Raw genomic sequence first — 22,500 nt, forward strand, 5'->3', positions numbered from 1 at the left:
AAAGCAAAGTAAAAAATCAAAACCCCCACTTCTATTTCATGTAATTAGACTTATACAGAAATTAGAAGGTTAGGTACCAACTAGTTAATCACCTAATTTCACAGCTATCTGAAGTGGCAATTGTAATATAGCAGCTTATCTATGATACATTCAAGATACATGATACAATTTATTACTTGCCCATAAGCTACAACACAGCCTGCTTAATACCTTTCCTTAAATTCCACCTCTATACTACAATATACTTGAGGTCCATGCAAAAAAGTAGCTACTTTTTATATAGAAAATGGATGATTAAGTCTTTGGTGCTGTAAAAGCAACTTCAATTAAACATAACCACCCCCACCACCATAAAAAGAAGAGGAAGAAAAAAGAAAAAAGTAAAGAAAATAATAAGGGAAAAACCCAAGACACACTCCCTAGGGGGGAAAAAAAACCCAGCATGTAATTTCTGTCCTTGACAGAATGTATTAAATAAGCAAACACCACCAACAAGCAAAACAAGTACTACAATGTAATGAACTTTTTTTTTTTTTTAAACCATTCTTCTGTTTATGGAATTCAATGACTTTATTTATCCAACAAAATATATTTTTACCACCTGGTAAACTTCTTAAGTGTTTGTGTTAGAATTAGAGCCAGTGACCAACTTGTCCACTTTTTCTCTGTGACCTTAAATTCTTAAAGTCAGGTATATAAAGTATAGATGTAGCAAATGGTTTGTGAGAAGTGTGTAATATGTTCCATTGTCTTAATTCTGGCACTCTGACTATGGAAACCTGCGTTGAGATAAACATCAGTCTGAGTCTCTGGGTCTCTACAATAAATAGAAGCTCTTATTCACCTGTTGACCAGGTAGCACGTAGGAAATAAAACTTGGGTACTAATATTTGGGTATTGTTAATTTTAGCCATATAATCTTGCCTTTCCAAATCTATACAATCATTATAAACATATTTTTTTCTTTAATGCAGTACTTGAAAAGTAAGCTATATTTTAAATATAGATTCAAAAATATTTGTGCTGTATATAACAAAATTTGGTGGAGTATCCTAATTTTCACAATTTTTAGGTTTATATATAAAATTAGTAGCCTATGGACTAAGATTTAAATATGCTGAGGTAGTTTCTTATTTTTTAATGAACCAAAAAAAAAAAAAAGATACCTTTTAAAAGCCTATAACTCATCCTAAAACCCAGGAAGATTGTGATTTACCTAATTGTGTAAGTGGCATGTCTAATTTGTAATACTTAATAAAAGGATAGAATGACCAGTCTTATGCATGTATTGGTCTATTTAATGGCCTTTTTAAATATATGTGGATAATTTGGGTAATTACTAATCTAAAAATAATTATTGGCCTAAAAATTCATGAACAACATTATGTTGAGATATAAGTAAAATTTTCTTCACAGTAAGTTTTGTCAACTTTAACATTTTAATGCTATAGTATTTATTGATAATAACAATTCTAAATAAAAATTTTCACGAATAGTCATATCTAAAATCTATTTTCTTGGTGTTGGCAGTGATTTTCAATATTGGTTTAACACAATTATTTTTAAATCTGTCATCTGGAAAAATGTAGGAAATGAATAATAAATGTTGGCTAACTCCTGATGGGCTCATATGAGAATATTTGAGTTCTTATTTTTTTTAAAATATCTTTGGAGTAAAGGAAAAATTTAATCTGCACATATAATAAAAGTTTAGAGTGCATTTTTACTTAGTGTTGATGAACAGCAAAGAGTAATACATAAATACTTAAATTTTTTCATTAAATTACATAGTGGACAATCATTTAGAAAGCAAATTATGCCAAATAACCTTTAATTTGGGTTTGATTGAGATTTAGAAATTACAAATTTTGTTGAATTTTTCAACCAATTTTTTGATGTCTAAATAAGATTTGTGGTTTGGTACTTAACTCATTTTATTACTATATATTGTACAACTGAGTAATATATGATCTTAATACTATAGTCAATGTGTATCTTTAAAATAGTTACAGAATTAAGAATCTATAGCATTGTGGGGTGCCTGGGTGGCTCAGTCGGTTAAGCATCCAACTTTGGCTCAGGTCATGATCTCACGGTTCGTGGGTTCGAGCCCCGCGTTGGGCTCTGTGCTGATAGCTAGCTCAGAGCCAGGAGCCTGTCTTCGGATTCTGTGTCTCTCTCTCTCTCTGACCCTCCCTGCTCACATTGTCTCTCTCTCTCTCTCAAAAATAAATAAAAACATTAAAAAATTAAAAAAAAGAATCTAGAGCATTCTATACCATTACATATGTTACACTATTTCAACCTCTAAAAGCTGATGAAACTCTCATAAATTACCACCATGTGGTTGAGGGTAATTATATATAGTAATGCCCATTAAAAATAACTGAGCAAAATAGCAAGTGGAAACTTCTTAGTCATTGACTATTAAAATATTGGAATATATAAGGCCTGCTATGGAGTGTATTACAGCATCTGGGAAGTTGTGCAGTTAAAATGGTCAAAAATGATTCCATTCTTTATTTGCTTCCTAAAGTTAATAATGAAATTTCCGTATTTTGAGCTATTATACTTCTAACCTATCCAAAGGTTTTTGACTTTTTGTTTGCTTTGAGCCTCTTATTTTTTCTAAGATTTTTCAAAAAATAAATTTTGTTAAAAATAGGTTTGGCATGGGATGCTTGAGTACCTCAGTCGGTTAGGCATCCTACTCTTTTTTTTTTTTTAATAGTTTATTGTCAAATTGGTTTCCATATAACACCCAGTGCTTCTCCCCACAAGTGCCCCCCACCATGACCATCACCCTCTTCTCTCCCTCCCCCTCCCCCTTCAGTCCTCGGTTCATTTTTCAGTATTCAGTAGTCTCTCATGATTTGTGTCCCTCACTCTCCCCAGCTCTCTTTCCCCCTTCCCCTCCCTATGGTCCTCTGTTAGGTTTCTCCTGTTAGACCTATGAGTGCAAACATATGGTATCTGTCCTTCTCCGCCTGACTTATTTCGCTTAGCATGACACCCTCGAGGTCCATCCACTTTGCTACCAACGGCCATATTTCATTCTTTCTCATAGGCATCCTACTCTTAATCTCAGCTCAGATTTTCATCTTAGGGTGGTGAGGTCAAGCCCATTTTGAGCTCCACACTGGGCATGGAGCCTACTTAAAAAAAAGATTTGGTACATCATCGTCTATAATAGTAATAAAAAATGATTTTAATGTTCATAAGGAGGAAGAATGGCTAATTAGATTGCTGTGGTAGGTGAAATTTGACATAATTATTATGATGCAAAAAAATACATAAGTATATGCAAAGGTATTCATAATATATTGTTAGTAAAAAATGAAGTTAAAAAATAGTATGGACCACACTGATCCTATAATGAACACATTGTATGTTAGGTTGTTTATTTTTTAACATATATATACATATAGTATGTATATGTCTATATCTGTGTACACACATGTGCAAAAGACTGGATGGATGGATAAATAGGATATAAAATTAAGGGTCTTTTTAATTTTAGTTTTTGGTTATTTGAATTAAAATATTTTCCAGCTTTATTGAGATATAATGGACATGTTGTATAAGTTTAAGCTGTACAACATGATAATTTGATATACATATATTGCTAAAAGATTATCACAGTAGTGTTAGTTAGTACCTCTATAAACTCACATAATTACCATTACTTCTTTGTATTGAGAACACGTAATATTCTCTTAACAATATTTAATTATATAATATAGTCTTGCTTAGTATAGTCACTGTGCTATACTGAATTTTCTTAATTTTGTAAGATGAACGGTATGTTGTCTTTGTATTGAGAAAAAGTGTGATATATTTTATTATAATTTTGTGACTTATTAGAAAATATTGTTATAGGAAATTTATTCCATTATACCATCTGGCAATATTTATTAGAATAAGAGTTTGAACCTTGAATAAAGCTTTCATGAAAACCTTTAGTGGTTTTGAAAACATGAAGGAAATGATGTTTTTTCCCTTTTTCCTACTTAAGTATTCTGAAATTGATATTTTTGAAGTAAGTTAATTATAGATATAGTGATCATCAAAATATCAGCCTATTAAGGTTGTTGTCCTGACCTAAGCGATGTTTTTATTGAGAGAGGTATAGTCCTCAAGATAATTCCCACATTAGGCACTGAAATCAGCATTAGAGGATTTTGAATTATAGCTGATGAGTGTGCATGGCTGAAAGGAGATATTTTTTTAAGTTCCAAATAGTGTTTAAATTTCTAAGAGAAGAGCTGCATTAAGTGAGATTCCTATATAGCTTTGGGTTGTTTTCACACGTATGAATGCATAACAGAATACAAAAGACAGTGACCACACATGTTTAAAAATATAATTCGGCAGGTTTTGAATAAATAATTGTTATTGAGCTAAAAAGTACGCTCTTGAAAATATTTTTTCTCAGTCACACTAAAACATGAACTATTGTTTATGTTTCATACTTAATGTGACTATGGGCAAAATAGCAACATAGCACATTTTATTCTGGCCATTATATGTATATTAGATACAACTGCAAAAATCAGAGAATGCAAGTATTTTATTAGCCATTCAAAATGACAACATTATTTTTAATTTATTTGGTAATATTTGAAGTGCAAAATTAGACATAAATACACTTTATTTTTAGGCTACTTGTTTTGTTCCCATCTGAATTACCTGAACTGCATTTCCCAGCAAATATATTTAGCCTGAGGACTGCGTATGGGAAAGTTATTGTGATAAAACACTTTTGGAATATTCTTTAAAACATTCATTCTTGCCAACTCAATCTTTTTCTGTAGGATTTTTAGGTCACTAATGGTACTTTTGCTCAGAAAAACCCAATCTATTTAGTTTGTTTAGTTGTCTTTTTATTTTCAGAAGCTTTATTGATATTATTCTTCATTTCCCCTCCTCCCCCCCATTTCAGGTCTTGAAATATATGGCATATAAAATCATTCTCATTGGGAAAGAATTGCAGATAAGTCATCATCCTTTGAAGGTAAGTTTGATTAAAAGGTAAATTCTAGCCTCTGGACATTGTACAGGTAATCACTACACAATGATTGGTGTTCACATCAAAGTTACTGATAGTTACCCATTTTGTGTGTTTTTAAGGCAAACTGTCATTGAGAATTAATGTTTTCTTGAATTATATGAATACCAAAAATTTTTTTTAACTCATCTATAACACTTCAGATATATTTTTAAATAATTGAAAATAGTTTGCAGAACTTCTGAATTAATCAATGTTTTAAGTAGTTTGGATTCAGAATTTTAAATCCCATATTACCTGTGAAAAGAGAGAGTACAAGGCAGAAATTTTATTAGAGTGCTTTACATACTAATCATCTGGAATGGGATATAATAAACTATTTCAAATGTTCTTCCACTTGTAATGATAGGATGTCTTTAGATAATTTTACAGAATTTATTTTATTTTACTAATTGATTGGTATATTCATTATCCACAGATATATTAGTAAAAGCTGGACTCTAAATCACTTTCTTTTGATAAGCTTTCCAATTAATTCTTCTCACACTGTTTTCCTGGTGACATTTGAACTTCTTTCATTATATAAAACACATCTGGAATGAGACATTGCTGAATAATAATCATGGATGCTAACATGTTAAAGATTGGACCTCTGACATAGTCAAATGTGTTCTGGTTTAAAACAGTGACCTCAACTAATGCTGCTTTAAGTGAACCATATTTAGAAAAAAATATATAGGCAGGTCTTTTTTAGCCTCCCTGTCATGTGGTAGAATTGGTCAAAAAGAATGAAATCACATTGCAAACTGTTTCCCTTGTTTAATGGAATTAACTATATTAAGTTACATTTTTCCTCCCATCAGCAAATAATTTTTTCTTTCTACTTGTCTAATAGGAAAAATACTACAATGAGTAAATATTTAAAATGATTCCCTAAAATACATGTTAAATCCTGCACCACTTATAATTTACATTTGTATCATAGGTTACTGAGTTTCTTCGGTGTATTGCATAAAAGAGAAGATGTTGATAAGATCCCATTTAAATGGCTTGCTAATACCAGAAGCAGATCATTTAAAATGGACCTTACATCTTTATAGGATGTTAGAAATGAAGACATTACCTCAAAATGTAGGTAATTATTGCCTCCTCTTTTATCAGTGCTATTTTCTGAGGTATTATCATAAGAGAGCACTTTAGTATTAAGCAGGGCCTTCGAGTGGCAATAAATCAGTCCAACTGAGTCATCATTGTCTAGGGCATCTGAACTACTGCAGTGTTGTGGATCCTACCGAGAGTGTGAAATCACTTGACCCTTGGCATTAACCTTTGCTGAATGAATAGACACTGCTTTCCACATCGAGGAACAAAGCAGAAGACTATTGATTAAGCACCACATTCACTTGATATTAAATACTGGCTGAACTCACTTCTTGCTCCAGTTCCAGAGGGAGAAACCCAGAGAGTTGCTGAGTCTCAAGAGAATGGATGTTTGTAATTCAGAGCAGTGTTTTTCCTACAAAGTACTTTTTTTCTCCTTTGATCAATAACTAGCAGCCATGATCAGCCATGAGTATGTATTGTCAATTCTGACCTGTGTATTTTATCACCTAAGGTGAGAGGTCACAGTGCTGTGACTAATATTTCAGATCTAAGCATGAATTGTTTCCTGACTTCTATATCTGTTTGAAGGAGCAATTTGTTTTACTTTATTTCTTGCTTCTGAATCATTGTTTAGGCAATTGATTTGTCTGCAGTAGTAAAATACACTTTTTTTCTTACATTCTTGGGTTTTATCACTGTTTTTGCAGATGTTGAATTTTCTAGACCTTGACATTAGAAGCAATCATAATGAAAGGACACCCTTAGGATTTATAATTTGTTATTATGGAAAGAGAAATATTATAGTTAAATAAACTTCTCAAGTTACAAGAAGGCAAAAGAGAGTGGAAGAAAGTATTGGAATGTATTGGAAGAGAGTGTAGCAACACATCTAAGCAGAAAGAGAACAATAAAAGATATTTTGCAAGAAGTCCTAGGCTATCTATCTTCTGATCCCTTGCATGTGCCTATACTAATCGACAAGAGTTTGACAGCTCCTTTGTAGATCTACTTTATCTGGAAGTAGAACATGTATTATTGACTGATAATATCAATTCAATCCATGGAACTCTAGTTAAATTAAAAAAAATTTTAGCCACAAATGGGAATATCGTTATTTTAAATTTAAATAGTTTTTGTGTATTTTTACAACTGGAATGTACTGAGGAAAGCAGCATAAATGGTTACCAGATCTTTTTTCTCTAAGATACTCTATTATTTCTATTTCTATTATTTTGGACCGAGGATATCACACCAGTAAAATAATTTAGAAATAATTGTTTTCTTTGGGAAGGGTGTGACTGGCTTGTGTTGAACATCAACCAGAACTTCTAGATCACCTAGTTGTGAATCTGTCATGGTTGAGCAAAGATTATTCCTTGCTTGAATAATAGAAAATGTTTCCTCTAAGGACATAATGGTATAATTTAATACACGCACAGTCTCACATAGTTTGCACAATTTTTGAAAAGGAGACTTAGAAGGCTGAGGGAAGTTGATAAAATGAATCATGCTGCTAAACTTAATCATCAATCCTTTTGATCTGATGCTTTCTACCGGATATTGTAGCCCCTGAAATATTTCTTTAAAAGCTACTGAAGCTTGGAAAAATGTGGAAAATGTTGAATTTAAACACTATTTTGGTTATGTATTATACATTACTTTTTCTTCGTTATTAAGGACATTTGTATAGGAGTCATTTTTTTTATTTCACCATTGTCTTGGGAACAGGCAAGTTACATGTACACAAGAATCTGGGAATTTGCTTTGACACTCGCCTATACCTATGAACAATTTATTTGACTTCAGTAATACAGTACCAAGTTGTTTTATGCCAAAGAGCATAAAGGTAATTGTTTATAAATCCTGATTTTTTAATGAAAACATTGAACTAGAATTTATTGCTTTGAAGTATCAAATACAGGTTTTTTTATTCTATTCATGATAATGAGATAATACATGTGATATTTTAAAAACAAGGAACTGTGGCTGTGCCAAGGCCACATTGGCAGGCTGTGACATAGCCTTGATTAGAATCCATGCAGCACATACTGCTGACCCTTTCATAATCTCTTTGGTGTCTATATGTGACTTTCAAATGGAAACTTTTAAATGAGTTTGATGAGACAGGTTAAAATGAGAGTTACAATTTATTATGACAAATGTTCAAATTCCATATTAAGAGTCGGAAGATGAAGGAAGATGAAGAGAGACAGAGGGAGAGGAAGGAGAGGAAGAAAAGGAAGGAAAGGAGGAAAAAATTCCTAGCTTAGCCCCGCAGATTAAAAAAAAACAGATCAGCTGGGAAGCTCACTGAGACATAAGCAAAATGTGTGGTTATGCTGACAGGGTGAGGAATTTGTAATTTTTTTTAATGCTTAAAAAAAGTCAGTAGGCTCTCACTCAAATTTCTGCTAGATTAAATCCCCCGTCCGTGTTTTTAGAGATAATCCAGATATCGTCTAGAACACATGTGGGTAAAAAGAATGAACCTTCCTACTGTTTAGAGGAAAGATTGAGGTTGGTTACTCATGAAAAGTACTGTTTCTATATGAAAAACAAAGGTCTCTGTGGGGGCTTTTGAAAAGTTGAGATAGTAGAAGCTCCAAGAATATTCTGCCACAGATAGATTATTCAAAATTGATCTTTTCTGAAGAAATGCTTTGACGTGATTCCCACTTATCTGATCAGTCACAAGAAACTTAAAAAAAAAATTCTCTGTAACAGTTTATATCTGAAAAGGACAGTTCTCAAGGTTTTCATAGCCTGAACATAAGAGTCTCCAGCCTGGTAGAAATCTTTTTAGTGAGAGTCTTTTGTTTTCTTGAATTAGCAGAAGACTTTGAAATTGACTACACATTGTTAAATCTTTGCTTGGGATCTAGTAAAAGCCTGTACAGTTTATTTGACACAGTCGAGTTTATCTTTTTACATTTGTCATTCCTCATAAAAGATATCGACCGGAATTTTTGTGACTTTGACCAGCAGAAAACCTTAGCTGACATACTCAAGGCTGAAATGCAGTCATCGGAAATGGAAGCACTTCAACCCTGCCCCTGTGGCAAGAATGGCTTCCCGTTAGACAATCTGGTCAGATTCTTTATGGACCCAAAGGGAGGTACATGTGCTGGGCATTGCGTTTATGTTTTTTCTGACCTACCTGCTCCTTAGAGCTGCATCCTAAGACTGCTGCTTGTGTGAAACCTTTCAGAACTATGCATCATTGATCTAGCCATAATCACAGTGCTCTTTTGGCTTTTCACTAAACTTTACTTAAGTGAAAACTAACCCTCTGCTTCCTCTTTGGGGTTATGATTGACTGTATGTCTTTCGAATGGTGTGAAGATGCTGGCTGTGAAACTGGAACACTGCTTTTAAATGTCTTTAAAAGAAGAAAAGAAAAATGTGTCCCCTCAAACACTAGAAAGCAAGATAAAAGAAAATAATGATGGTGTGCACTGTGTTGTCAATGTTGACCTTTATGGAATCTTTCTAGAACGTCTCAACAGCTTGAAAAGGCTTTTCTCTTTTTTCTTCCACATTGACTTATTCTAAATTTATTTTTTAAAATTAGCTCACAAGGGTAAATTTTAATTCACTGATGCAATGTTTCACTTACAGTACACACATATTAATAAAGAGTCCCTTTAAAATTCAATTTCCTGGATAACAAGCAGATGCCACTCCTTGCCTGAGATCTAGAACTAGGGTAGGTGAAGAACTGTGCAGGGAAGAGAAAACAAGGGACCACAAGGATATGAAAAAACTGGTCAGAATAAAGAGAATACGGGCTTGAGCTCTAGTGTAGAATGTTATTACTTGGACTCCCAATCCTGACCCTTCCCTAGGCACTTAGAGCCTGTGGACTTGATATATGAGGGTAAGCTTGATACACAATACATAGGTAGCAAGATGCCAAAAGGCATACAAATAAAAACCATTTTTTCGTGTCTTTTATGTGGGAAGAGTTGATTTCAGATGTTAAGTTTTCACAATATACATCTATAATTTCATGACAGTAGGGTGGTCTAAGTATTTAGTAATATTTATGGTCCTCAGTCATTTCTCCTAGTACATTCCCTGTATGTATGTAATTTTTCTACAACTAATAGCTTATTCTTTTATAAAGAATGGTAATGGGAGTGGGTAATTATCATCTAGTTGCTTAGGACTGTACTTTTGTGTATGCAAGGGCAGACCTCTTGCTCCACCTTTCAAAATAGCATTCCTAATCATCACAGTGCACCCAGAGCTGCTGAATAGGGGCATGTGTGCTGACCCGGATTATTAGCACATCCATCTAGCCAGCAACACTATGAAATACTTTCCATTTTTCACATAGCACATTTTTATGTGAAAATACACACACAGCTGCACGTGTGCATGCGTGCACACACACACACACAATCAGCTTTAATTCAACAGTGTAGCTCTGGCTAAGAATTAATTTTTTTGCAATCATGGGATACTATCACATATTATCTTAGTTCTAAAATTAGCAGTAATGAAAAAAAGGCAGCTAAATAAGCTAATATTTGTAAAAATCTTGGTTTCTTTCATATTTTTCTCTAGATTACTTTTTTCTTATTTTACTATAAAGGTTGTCATAAAAATATTGTCTGGTTGGGTATAAAAATAGTTTACTTGGCTGCAAACAAAGGCTGCTAAGCATCTTCACCATTTTCTTTAGGTTAGTTTAGTAAAATTTGTGATCATGAAGGAATCAAAATAGAGGTTCTAATGGGATTTTTTTAAACAAGGGCAGATTGTGCAATAATCAACTATAGCTCTTATTGAGGGAAAAAGTTTTATCCCATAATGTAATAACTTTGGTGACTGATTATAGCAAAGAATTATTATTCCATTTCTCCAATGTTCAAGCCACTCCATTTAATGTTGTTTGATTCCATTTATTTTCTGGTTCAGTAAAAAGATTTCTTTTATGACGTTTTAGAGTGGTCATGATTCTTAAATCAGGTTACCAAATATTATTAAAGTAGGCAATAACATCTATTTAGAATTAATGTGGTGTAATGTCCTTCTTAATTTATAGTATCTATTCTAGAAAATACTTCTGGGATATATTATTGTGATGAGTATAAGTGATAAGGAATATGAAACAGTTCCTGGCAAAGAAATTACAAGATACTCAATGCAAAGAAGTATCTGATGCTTAACAACATGTTAAAAAAAAACGCTTTAAATAGAAAAAAAAAGTATTGTGATTTTGTGTGAGAGACCTCCTTCAAGATGTGTTTGGGCAGTCCATACGTTGGAAAGAAATTTTAACCTCACTCTTAAACAGCATTCTAATCCATTTGAGTTGCTATTGGATACACTGAAGGAAACCTACACTTGTTTATAACTGTGTGGGGTTTCCATCTACCCCACTAGGCTCTGATTCCATGAGAGAAAAGAAGAGTAGGTCCATCAGTATATTTTAATTCCATTCTCAGAAACTGGATGTTTGTATATACCCTCAGCATCTTCAAAGGGACCCTGAAACTTCAAACAAACTAGGCAAAGGGAGCCCCAGAACATTAAACCTTTTTTAAAGGTGCAAGTATGACACTGAGGCTTTTTCTTTTTAAAAAAAACTTCATCATTTAACTTAGCTAGTTTAAGAGTCTCAGAGTCATTATCAAAAGTCTCAATTAAGTAAAATCTCTTTGTAAAGTACACAGTGAAGTAATCATAGCTTACTAGTAACAAAAAATAAAACAAATATTAAAAATGAAGGTTTCTCCAAGTGTCCATCAAATGACGAATGGATTAAGAAGATGTGGTATGTATACACATACACACAAACACATTCACACTCTTTCTCACACACACACACACACACACACACACACACACACACACACACACTGGAATACTACTAGCCAATGAAAAATAATGACATTTTGCCATTTGCAACAACATGGATGAAACTAGATGCTAAGTGAAAGAAGTCAAAGAAAGACAAATATCACATGATTTCACTCATATGTGGAATTTGAGAAACTTAACAGATATCATAGGGGAAGGGAAGGGAAATAAGATAAAAACAGAGGGAGGCAAACCATAAGAGACTCCTAAATACAGAGAACAAACTGAGGGTTGATGGGGGTGGGGAAAATGAGTGGTGGGCATTAAGGAGGGTACTTGCTGGGATGAGCAGTGGGCGTCATATGTAAGTGATGAATAAAGTAAAAAAAATGAAGTATATTTATTGTCATAAATATACTTTTAATATAAGTTGTATTCCTTAAAGCAGTAACAGTTTTTTTCTGAGGTGAATTAATTGTTCATCAATAGGAAGGGATCCTTGGTGAACTCTTGTGCTAAATACCTGTTTCAGTGGTGATTGTGGCTTGGCCTGGGGTCTAGTCTGTTTATTTGCAGATTAACCAGTGTTTTTGGTATATGGGATGAAAAATGTGAGATTGACTTTGGAATTGTGATCAATAGCTTTTGATCCTGGAATCCCATATCTTCGTTTTTGTAAGTGATAACTGGCACAAGAAACTCTTTCTCTCTTTAAGAAGGACCGTAAAGGATTTGGAACTAGAAAGAAGTAGATTTCTGAATCATGTCAATTTTGCTATGTAAGTAGAGGCTGCAAAACAAACAAAACAGCAGGAGTATTCTCATTGTAAAAGTTTAATACTTGGAGGATAGTGTAGACAGAACTCTCTATTTTAAAGCTTTCAGAACAAAATAAAGCTTTCTTTTAATGAACCCAGTCTTACATGACCAAGAAGTATGTCATCATTTTACCTGGGGGTTCTACCTATGAAATAGTTTATTTAGTTGGGGGTTAAATCTTCTGGGATGAAATCTTCATATCAGACTTACTGCCTAATATTTATTTTAAAAAGCTGAATGAAAAATACAAATTTGAGGTAGAGCCCTAGATTGCATGTGAAGAGTCAGATAACTTACAGGAAATCTCTGTATGGATCTCCCTTCAAGAAAGTGGTTTGCCTCCCTCTCTTTTGTTTCCCCCTTCCCCTATGTTCATTCTGAAACCAATAGTATACCATGTGTTAATCAACTAGAATGTAAGTAAAAACTTGAAAGAAAAAAAGATGAATGGAAAAAAATGAATTTACACTAGTACTTCATCCATGTATTTGTACTTTGGCTAATAAAACAGTCCCTATCTGTTATGGATATTAACTTATTCTGTTTTCTATGAAGTTTGCACTTGATTGCATTCTGTTTTATATCTTCTTCAGAACTAACTTTTTTCTTCCCTTGAGAAGGGGCTTCTTACTGGCTATTATTAAGGGAACATACTTATTCATTATAGATATCATAAGTAATGATAATATTAAATAATAATAATATTCATAAATAATTTCATTCATGTAATAAAGTTTACCAACATGGAAGCCTCTTGACTACAACTCTAGTACTTCCTAGGTAACTGTATCTTCAATACAGCAAAGGATATTCATTGATTTAGGCATTTTGGTTCAGCTGCAGATTGGGGAAATATATATACAGTTTATTAATGTGTGTAGACAGTATGTCGGCCACTTGATGGACATGATACCATTCATCTTTACAATGACCTGAAGAGGAAAGTATTACACTCACACTCTTTAATCCATTTGCAGAGGGATAAATTAAGGCTCTAGCTCAAAGATGTTGAGTAACTTTCCCAAGAAGATAAAGCTAATAAGTGAGATACCCAGGATATAATTTTAGAATAATTCCACTCTTAGTCACATTATACTGGCTTCTCTTGACTTTTTATGATCAAGATGAATGTTTGTTTCATATAAGGGTTTATGTTTAAACTTTATGGTTTCTAATTTTGTGTCTAGTAGTGAAAATGTTATTGGGAAACGGTTGGAGAATTTTTCCATTTCTCAGTTTGGAACATGTTTACTTACTTAGACTTTTGGTCAAAATCACAGTTTAGCTTCTTTTCTTATTTTAGTAGAAGTGTTCTTTCTGTATCATTCTCAGCTTTCAGTCTGTTTCTTGTTACAGAGAGTAGCTAAATGAGTAATCATTAGTAACTTTTTGATAATGTACTTTCTTTTTAAATTTTTTTAAAATTTTAATGTTTTATTTATTTTTGATACAGAGAGACAGAGCATGAGAGGGGGAGGGGCAGAGAGAGAGAGAGAGAGGGAGACACAGAAACGGAAGTAGGCTCCAGGCTCTGAGTCAGCTGTCAGCACAGAGCCTGACGCGGGGCTCCAGCCCACGAACGTAAGATCTGACCTGAGCCGAAGTCGGAGACTTAACCGACTGAGCCACCCAGGCGCCCCTGATAATGTACTTTCAAATACTGTAAGAAAATTCATTACAGAATTCTAATATGTTAATTTGACATTTATTTTGTTTTAATTTAAAAAACCTTAAAAGGCTGGGTGGCTCAGTCACTTAAGCATATGACTCTTAGTTTCTATTCAGATCATGATCTCACAGTTTGTGAGTTCAAGTCCTGCGTTGGGCTCTGTGCTGACAGCCTGGAGCTTGCTTGGGATTCTCTCTCTCTCTCTCTCTCTCTCTCTCTCTCTCTCTCTCTCTCTCTCCTCTCTCTCTCTCTCAAATAAATAAACTTTAAAAAACATTAAAAGTGATTTTTAAGTGTAAAAAACAAAAGTGAACTAATTTGGTTTTAATAATGGCATATGCTTTGAAGGTAAAGGTAGGAAAAGCAGTGGATCTACCATGAAAACTGATACTTAAAAAAAATAACACTTTTATTCCTGAACATACTTTTCCTAGGCCTTATTTATTTTCTTGTCTATCATCATTTGTCCTTTAGTTGAATGTTCAAGGTATTTCTGTAATTAAAATATTATTGCATTATTTTTTCAAATTTCACCACTTTAATAAGTAACATATCATAATGATGGTCTGTTGTTTCACCCACAAGAGAAAAGTGTTGTTAATTTTAACTAATTCCACAACTGAGCATTTACTACTAATTTTTAGGTATGGATCTTACACTGGCAACGTAATTGTGAACCAAATAGATAAAGAGTCCTGCTCTCAAGGAAATTTATATGACATAAATAATACCGAGAAGTAAAATACACAGTATGATACTATGTATTAGTGGTAAGAGAGCAAAGAAAATAATGAAGAAAAGGGGCTCAGAGGATATTGGAAATGGTCAGTTTTAGATATGCTAACCAAAGACTGCCTAGTTGAGATGGTGTCATGGAAGTAAAGACTAGAAAGAGGTGAGGTAGTAAATCAAATTTTTTTAATCTTTTGTCTTATAAAATGTATTTTAATGTAGATGGCTTTTTGTCTACTTGGCATTATATAACCATTACACTGATATCAGTATTTAAGTGGCTTGCTATCAGTCCAGTTTTAATACTTTTTAATGCTATACTCTTATATGTGTGTGTGTTCTTTTAGGCTCCTTGTCCTTTTACTGATGCCTGGAAAATTCAGAGGCATTAACCAATTAAATTTTGAGAATTAACTAATTTTTTTTTTGAGAAAAGTAGTATCCTTGTCATTCAACAAGTTGGTTACAGATTATTGAGATAGAAGGCAGAATCCAGAATATAGTTTTATTTTTTTATTAAAGAAATGCATACTGTCAAAAGACGAGAGAACCTTCCTCTTCCCCAAGGAAGACTATTCTTGAATATCATCTCCTTACCGCATCCAACTCAAAGTCTAAAGCTTCTAGGTGATGAGCAATTCTCTTCATTTGTCACAGTACGGTTTTCCATGATTGAGTTACTTAAAACCAAAACTTACCTGCTTCCTGCATGCCCAGTGCACAGTGATAGAGAAAAATCACATCTGAAATTCTATTGAAAATAGTTAACATAATACTTAAGAAGAACAAAATGAAAAGACTCACACTATCCACTCTCAAGACTACTAAATTTGTTATAATCAGTATACTGTGGAATTGGCTCACAAACAGACACATGGATCAAAAAAATAGTAGAGAGAACTCAGAAACAAAACTATACAAATATAGTCAACAGATCTTTGACAAAGAAACAAACGCAATTTAATGGAAAAAGGACAATCTTTTTCAAGAAATGTTATGGGAACAATTGGATATCCAACTACTAAATTAAATAAATAAATAAATAAGCCTAAACATAGATCTTATACCTTTTGCAAAATTAATTCAAAGTAGTCATAGAGCTAAATTTAAAATGCGAATTATAAAATTTCTAGATAGTTTCTTACACTTTCCTAGTTCTTGATGACTTTTGTCAGCTTTGAGGAGTGCTAGTTAGATATTTTGTGAAATGCCTCTCAACTCTTAGTTTTTTGACATTTACCTCATGATTAGACTGGAATGCATTATGAGGAGACAGGTAACAGAGGTATAGGCCTTTTTTCATCACATCCTATGAAGAGTATATACTAACAAAAACAAGTTACTACTGTTGAAGTTAATCCAAGTCACTTGGCTAACGTCGTGTTTGTTAGACTTCTCCATTGTAAACTACCTTTCCTCTTACTGTACTCTTTAGAAAGAAGCTACTATGCACAACGCACACTTCAGGACTATAAAGTTCTGTTCCTCCTTTTTGATGGTTAGGTACATAAATTATTTGGAATTTTCTGCATTGGAGGTTTGTCTCTTCTCCCCTATTTATTAAACTGAAAGATTTATTTGTATGTATTTTTAATTTTTTGGTCTTATACTCCAGTATTTATTTATTATAGTACTTAAATTGTTCCAGCTTGGCCATTGGGATCTCTAGACTTACCCTGAGTATTTCTCGCCTCAGTCCTAAACATCGTGTTTTCTCCAAGGAGCCTTGCTTCCCTTTATTGAAGGATGGCATTAGAAACTAAGATCTGGGTACTAAGAATGCTCTTTCATAATGAGGTATTCTTGTTTCTAGGCCCTCTTCATTGACAGAGCAAGAAAATATATGTATGTGTACTGGATGTATGTTGCACATATCTATAAAAATTTCTGTGTATAGCCATCTGCATCTGTATTTAGCTAAATATTAATTTACACTGATGCCTGCAACTCTATAATGTATTGTACATGAAGTTTTCTAGACTGTTCCCTTGTTTAGCTGTAAATCTCACTACTACAGTGAGAAGCTTAGCTTCCCACATCCACCTTCCGTTTATTTAGCTGTTCAGTTGTAGTATACATTTATAGAGCTATCAGAGTTGTAAATGCATACTACCTTAGGAAAGAACCTTATCAACCAGAGGATGGTGTTTATGTGTAGTTTCTTTAATCTTTTAGTCTTATAGACTTTACCCATTTCCAAGGTGACATTGTTGTATATATTGATAATTTGGCTAAATCTTTTTGTACATTCTGTGTTCCATCCCCTGACCTCTTAAGTGATTTTCAAAAAATTGCATACATTAGGGTTTATTCTTTGTGTTACACATTCTGTGAGTTTTGATAAATGGATAGATTAGGGTCACATATCCAACATTAAAGTATTGCACAGAATAGTTTCACTCCTCTAGAAAACCCTCTGTGGTTCACCTATTCAATCCTCCCTCCCCAAACGCTGAAATCACAGATAGATTTTTTTTTATTAATTCTGTAGTTCCTCTATTCCATAATTTCATATAATTGAAATCAGACTGCTTCTTTTACTTACCAACATATGTTTAGGATCCACCTAAACTTGATTTTGTAGCTTGATAGTTCACTTCTTTTACTACGTAGTATTCTATTGTAGTTATGTACCGTAGTTTGTTTATCTACTCACTATTGAAGGTAATCTTAGTTTCTTTCGTTTTTGAAAGTTATAAATACAGCTGCTATCAATGTTGATGTTCAAGTTTTTATGTGGACATATGTGGCAATTTTTAATTAAAAAAAACAAAACATTAGTTTTTTCTTTCATGCATTATGTTTTTGTTGTTATACCTAGAAACTCATTATGAACCTGGAGGTCATGTAGATTTTTGCCTCTCTATATAAACTTTAGGCCATTATTAGATATCCACATAATAACTTGCTTGGAGTTTGCTTGGAATTGTGGTGAGCTATAGATCAAGTTGGAAGTAATGGACATATTAATAATATTGTCTTCCTATAAATGAACATGGGCTATCTCTTCACTTATTAAAATATTTTTGTGTTCCATTCATAAGATTTTGTAATTTTTCTTCTTTAGATCTTGTCATTAGATTTATATCTATGTGTTTTGTTTAGTTATTTATTTTGGTGATAATGTAATGGTATTGTGCTTTAAATTTCAGGTCCCAGTTGTTCATTGCTGGTATATAAGAAAGGATTTGTCTTTTGTATATTAACTTTGTATCCTTCAACCTTTCTATAATCATTTATTAGTTCCATGAGTTTTTCTGTTGATTTCTCTTGGATTTTCTCTGCAGACAATCATGTTATCTGTGAACAAAGAGAGTTTTATTTTTTTTTTCCCAATATGTGTACTGTCTCTTTTTTTCTTTTTTTCTCTTTATTCTCTTTTTTTCTTCCTCTTCCCTTTTCTGTTTCTCTTTCCCTTTCTCTCTCTGTCATTCTTCCTTTTCTTTCCTTCCTTCCTTCCATCCTTCCTTCCTTCCTCTCTTTCCCTCTCTCCCTCCCTCTCTCTCTTTCTTTCCTTCCCTCCATCCCCCCACTTTCTCTCTCTTTCTTATTGCATTAGCTAGGATTTCTAATACAATATTGAATGAAAGTGGTGGTAGTGGTATCTTTGCCTTGTTTTTGATCTTAGAGTAAACATCTCATTTTAACCATGAATTATGCTGTTAGCTCTGGGTTAATTATAGTTAATAAAGAGTTAATTATACTCTTTATTAAGAGAAGTTCCCTTCTCTTGCTAGTTTACTGAGGGTTTTTATCATGAGGTATAGATTTTTGTTACCCTCATAGGTGAGACAGGAACACTAGAAAGAGCTGAAATGGGAGAAATACCCTTCCACTCTGCTGAGATGAACTCAAGTAAGGTCTTTTCTCTTGGAAAGGAGGTCTTTGTTATATAGAATGCTTTGGGAATATTTTACAGTAATTACTCATCTCTTCCTCTGCCACAACTATGAGAGGACTCTTCTTGGATTTTCACTATGAGAACCTGGTGGGATCCACAAAATTCACAGAACTCTGGGGACTCCCTTCAGACTGAAGTCCCCGAGAAGTTTCTCACTTTTATGCTAGGCCACACTCAGGCTCCAGTAATTCATCAAACTTACCACTTAACGATTTCTCACCAGTTTATATTCCTGTGATTCTGTCACAAGTAGGCAGATCTTGTATAACTTTCTGGTTTCTCCTCTCCAGATATTAGAGTGGCAGTTTTCCCTACAATTTTAGGTCTCTCATGGGCCCAAAAAAAGTCATTGACTGGAAGTCAATATCCAAAATAAAAATATTGAAGTATTTTTATTGCTTCTCTTTGGACTATAGAAACAATTAGTACATATCCAAAGTAAAGAACTTCAGTCTATTTGAATGTTGCCACAGAAACTAGGGCTGTCTTTCAAATCTAAGAAAATGGGATCACCCATGCTCCCTTCATAATGAGAATTAGCATAATGTAGGTTCTAAGGTCCTAGGATGCAGCAAAACAGGGTTCAAATTGTGCTGCTACCCAATGGTCACTGTTGGATCTATGACTTTTCAATAATTTCTCTGGTTCTGAGTTTTTGGGTATTGTTGACAATAAGTTATGTTCAGATAACATGTATTTACTCTTTAAGCACTTTGGTCTTTGTTTGTAGGGTACCATATTAGATGTTAGGTGGCTCAGTTGGTTAAGTGTCTGACTCTTGATTTCACCTAAGGTCATGATTTTGCAGTTTGTGAGTTTGAGCCCTGTATCAGGCTCCATGCTGACAAATGCAAAGCATGCTTGGTATTTCTTTCTCTCTCTCTCTCTCTCTCTCTCTCTCTCTCTCTCTCCCTCCCTCCCTCCCTCCCTCCCTTCCTGCCTCCCCCTCTCTTCCTGCCTCTCCTCATGCTCTCATTCTATCTCAAAATAAATAAACTTAAAAAAATTAAAACATGTGCCAGATATGAATTTGCCATCAGCCTTAGACATTAACACTGAAGATGAAATAAATGTCCCAAAGTGGAACAGATAAAGTGTGATTTGTAAGGTCACTATTGACCAGTAGGAGTTGGGAACAGAAGCCTGGAAAAGGTGTCTTTTGAATTCATTCATTTTAAGAAAATGTTTATTTTGAGAGAAAGGGAGCACATAAATGGGGCAGGGGCAGAGAGGCAGGGAAAGAGGAAACCGAACAGGACCTGTGCTCAGCATGGAGCCTAACATGGCATTTGATCTCATGACTGCAAGTTCATAAACTGAGCAAGAGCTGAATGCTAAGTCAACTGAGCCACTCAGGCACAACCTTAATTAATTCTTGAAGGGTAGGATTTGGGTATATTAGAATAGAAATAATGGACATGGCAGGCAGAGCCATCTGAATGAGCATAAGGTATACATGTTAGAGGCAAATTTAATTCAGTTAAAGAATGAGTGGAATGGAAAAGAGAAAAAGAAAACTACGAGCTTCTACTATGTGTGAAGAAATACCCTTCTAAAAATGGATTTCACTTAATAGTAAAAATCTTTCAAGTATAAGCTCCATTTAAAAAATAAAAGGCTTCAGGGCATCTGAGGGGCTCAGTTGTTTGGGCATCTGACTCTTGATTTCAGCTCAGGCCATGATCTCACAAACTGGGCTCTGCACTGACAGTGTGGAGTCTGCTTGGGATTCTGTCTCTTTCCCTCTCTCTGGCCCTTCCCCACCCATGTGCATGTGCTATCTCAAAATAAAGAAAAATAAAACAAGTAAAAGATTTTATTTTTGTCTGTGTGGTTAATCAGAAGTTCATATAGTTCATAGTTCAGCTAATTGGTCAAACAAATTCCCTTTTATAGTTGGAATTAACCTTTGATGAATCTATCTGTCTATCTATATACTTATAGGTAATGTTATGATATACTGCATACTCAAAATATAATGGCATAGAATATAAATCAAATGTCTTTTTTTCTGTTACCAAATATTGTTTTTAATATTTGCTGTGATAAAGCTAGAATTATATCAAAGAACAAAGTTGAAAAACTATGTTTTCCTATTTGTGTTATTTCCCTGTCTTGCTATGCACAGCATCACACTCCCTCAGGAAGCAAAGGGGAATGGAAATTCTATTAGAAAATAATGTTGTGGTGAGATGTGAGAATGTGGGCAGATTTGAACATCAGGCTAAGGAATTGAGGCATCATTAAATAACTTTTTTCTTTGGTTTATTTCTGCTTGACCTCTTAAAAATATGTTAGCTGACTGAGGAATGGATAAAGAATATGTGATACACACATACACAATGGAATATTACTCAGCCATTAAAAGAATCTTGCCATTTGCAATAACATGGATGGAGCTAGAGGGTCTTAGGCTAAGTGGAATAAGTTAGTCGGAGAAAGACAAATACCGTATAATTTCCTTCATGTGGAATTTAAGAAACAAAACAGATGAACATAGGGGAAAACAAAGGGGGCAAACCATGAAACTGACTCTTAACAATAGAGAACAAACAGGGTTACTGGAGGAGAGGTGGGCAGAGGGATGGGTTCAGTAGGGGTTGGGTATAAAGGAAGCACTTATGATGAGTGCCAAGTGTTGTATGTAAGTGGTGAATCACTGAATTAAACACCTGAACTAATATACTTTGTATTAACTAGCTATAATTTACACAAAAACTTAAAACCACAGAAAATAATAAAATATATGCTAGTCAGAGGTTTATTTTGTTGTCAACAGGGGTCTTTGAAAGTTTTTTGAACAGTGAATAGAGTTTAGACCTGTAGTTGACACAAATTCATTGGGTAAAATTGAAGAGGCTAAATACTAGGAATGGAAATGGAGGAGGTAGGGGACCAATTAAGAAGCAACTGAAATAAAAGAGAGAATAATAGACTGGATAAGGATAGAGATTTTGAGAGTAAAGGGGAAGTGAAGGATGCAACCAAACTTGGCAAGGGCTGGATGTCATGGACAGGAAAATGGGATGTTTCTGGTAAGTTAAAGTTTTGAGCCTATTACTAAGAAGTTATTAGTACCACCCTTTCAACTAGATATAAGCTTCAAAAGACAGTGAGACCTTTTCCAGACATGATAGTTTCAGAATTCTGATAGAGCACCCAGGTTGTTTTGCCCAGGAGGGAGTGGGCAATTGAGGCTAGAACTCAGGTGAGAGCATGGTGTCTTAACTACATGTGTATGAATCAGATGTTATAGGAGATAATTGAGATCAAAGAATAAAATGGTGAGCATGCATGGACATACATACACATACACGTGTGTGTGTGTGTGTGTGTGTGTGTAGGGAATGAGGAGAGTGAGCGATGGAAGGAGGATGGGTGAGTATTGAGTACTGTATTAAGAATGACCTCCAATTATACTGTTTAGCATTAAGGTTAAATATAAATGAATTCTTTAAA

The 22,500-nt window shown here is 33.9% G+C and overlaps 1 long non-coding RNA gene across 3 annotated transcripts in view; it reads left to right on the forward strand.

The window, feature by feature from the left end:
- LOC115294637 overlaps window positions 1-22,500 on the forward strand; it is a 365,947-nt gene that overhangs the window by 57,336 nt on the left and 286,111 nt on the right. For all 3 annotated transcript variants that reach the window (XR_003910018.1, XR_003910019.1, XR_003910020.1), the window contains exon 2: window positions 4,943-5,014. This is a non-coding gene — a long non-coding RNA (uncharacterized LOC115294637). The remainder of the gene's footprint in view (window positions 1-4,942; window positions 5,015-22,500) is intronic.

This window comes from Suricata suricatta, chromosome 6 (genome assembly GCF_006229205.1).
Source record: "Suricata suricatta isolate VVHF042 chromosome 6, meerkat_22Aug2017_6uvM2_HiC, whole genome shotgun sequence".
NCBI classification, from domain to species: Eukaryota; Metazoa; Chordata; class Mammalia; order Carnivora; family Herpestidae; genus Suricata; species Suricata suricatta.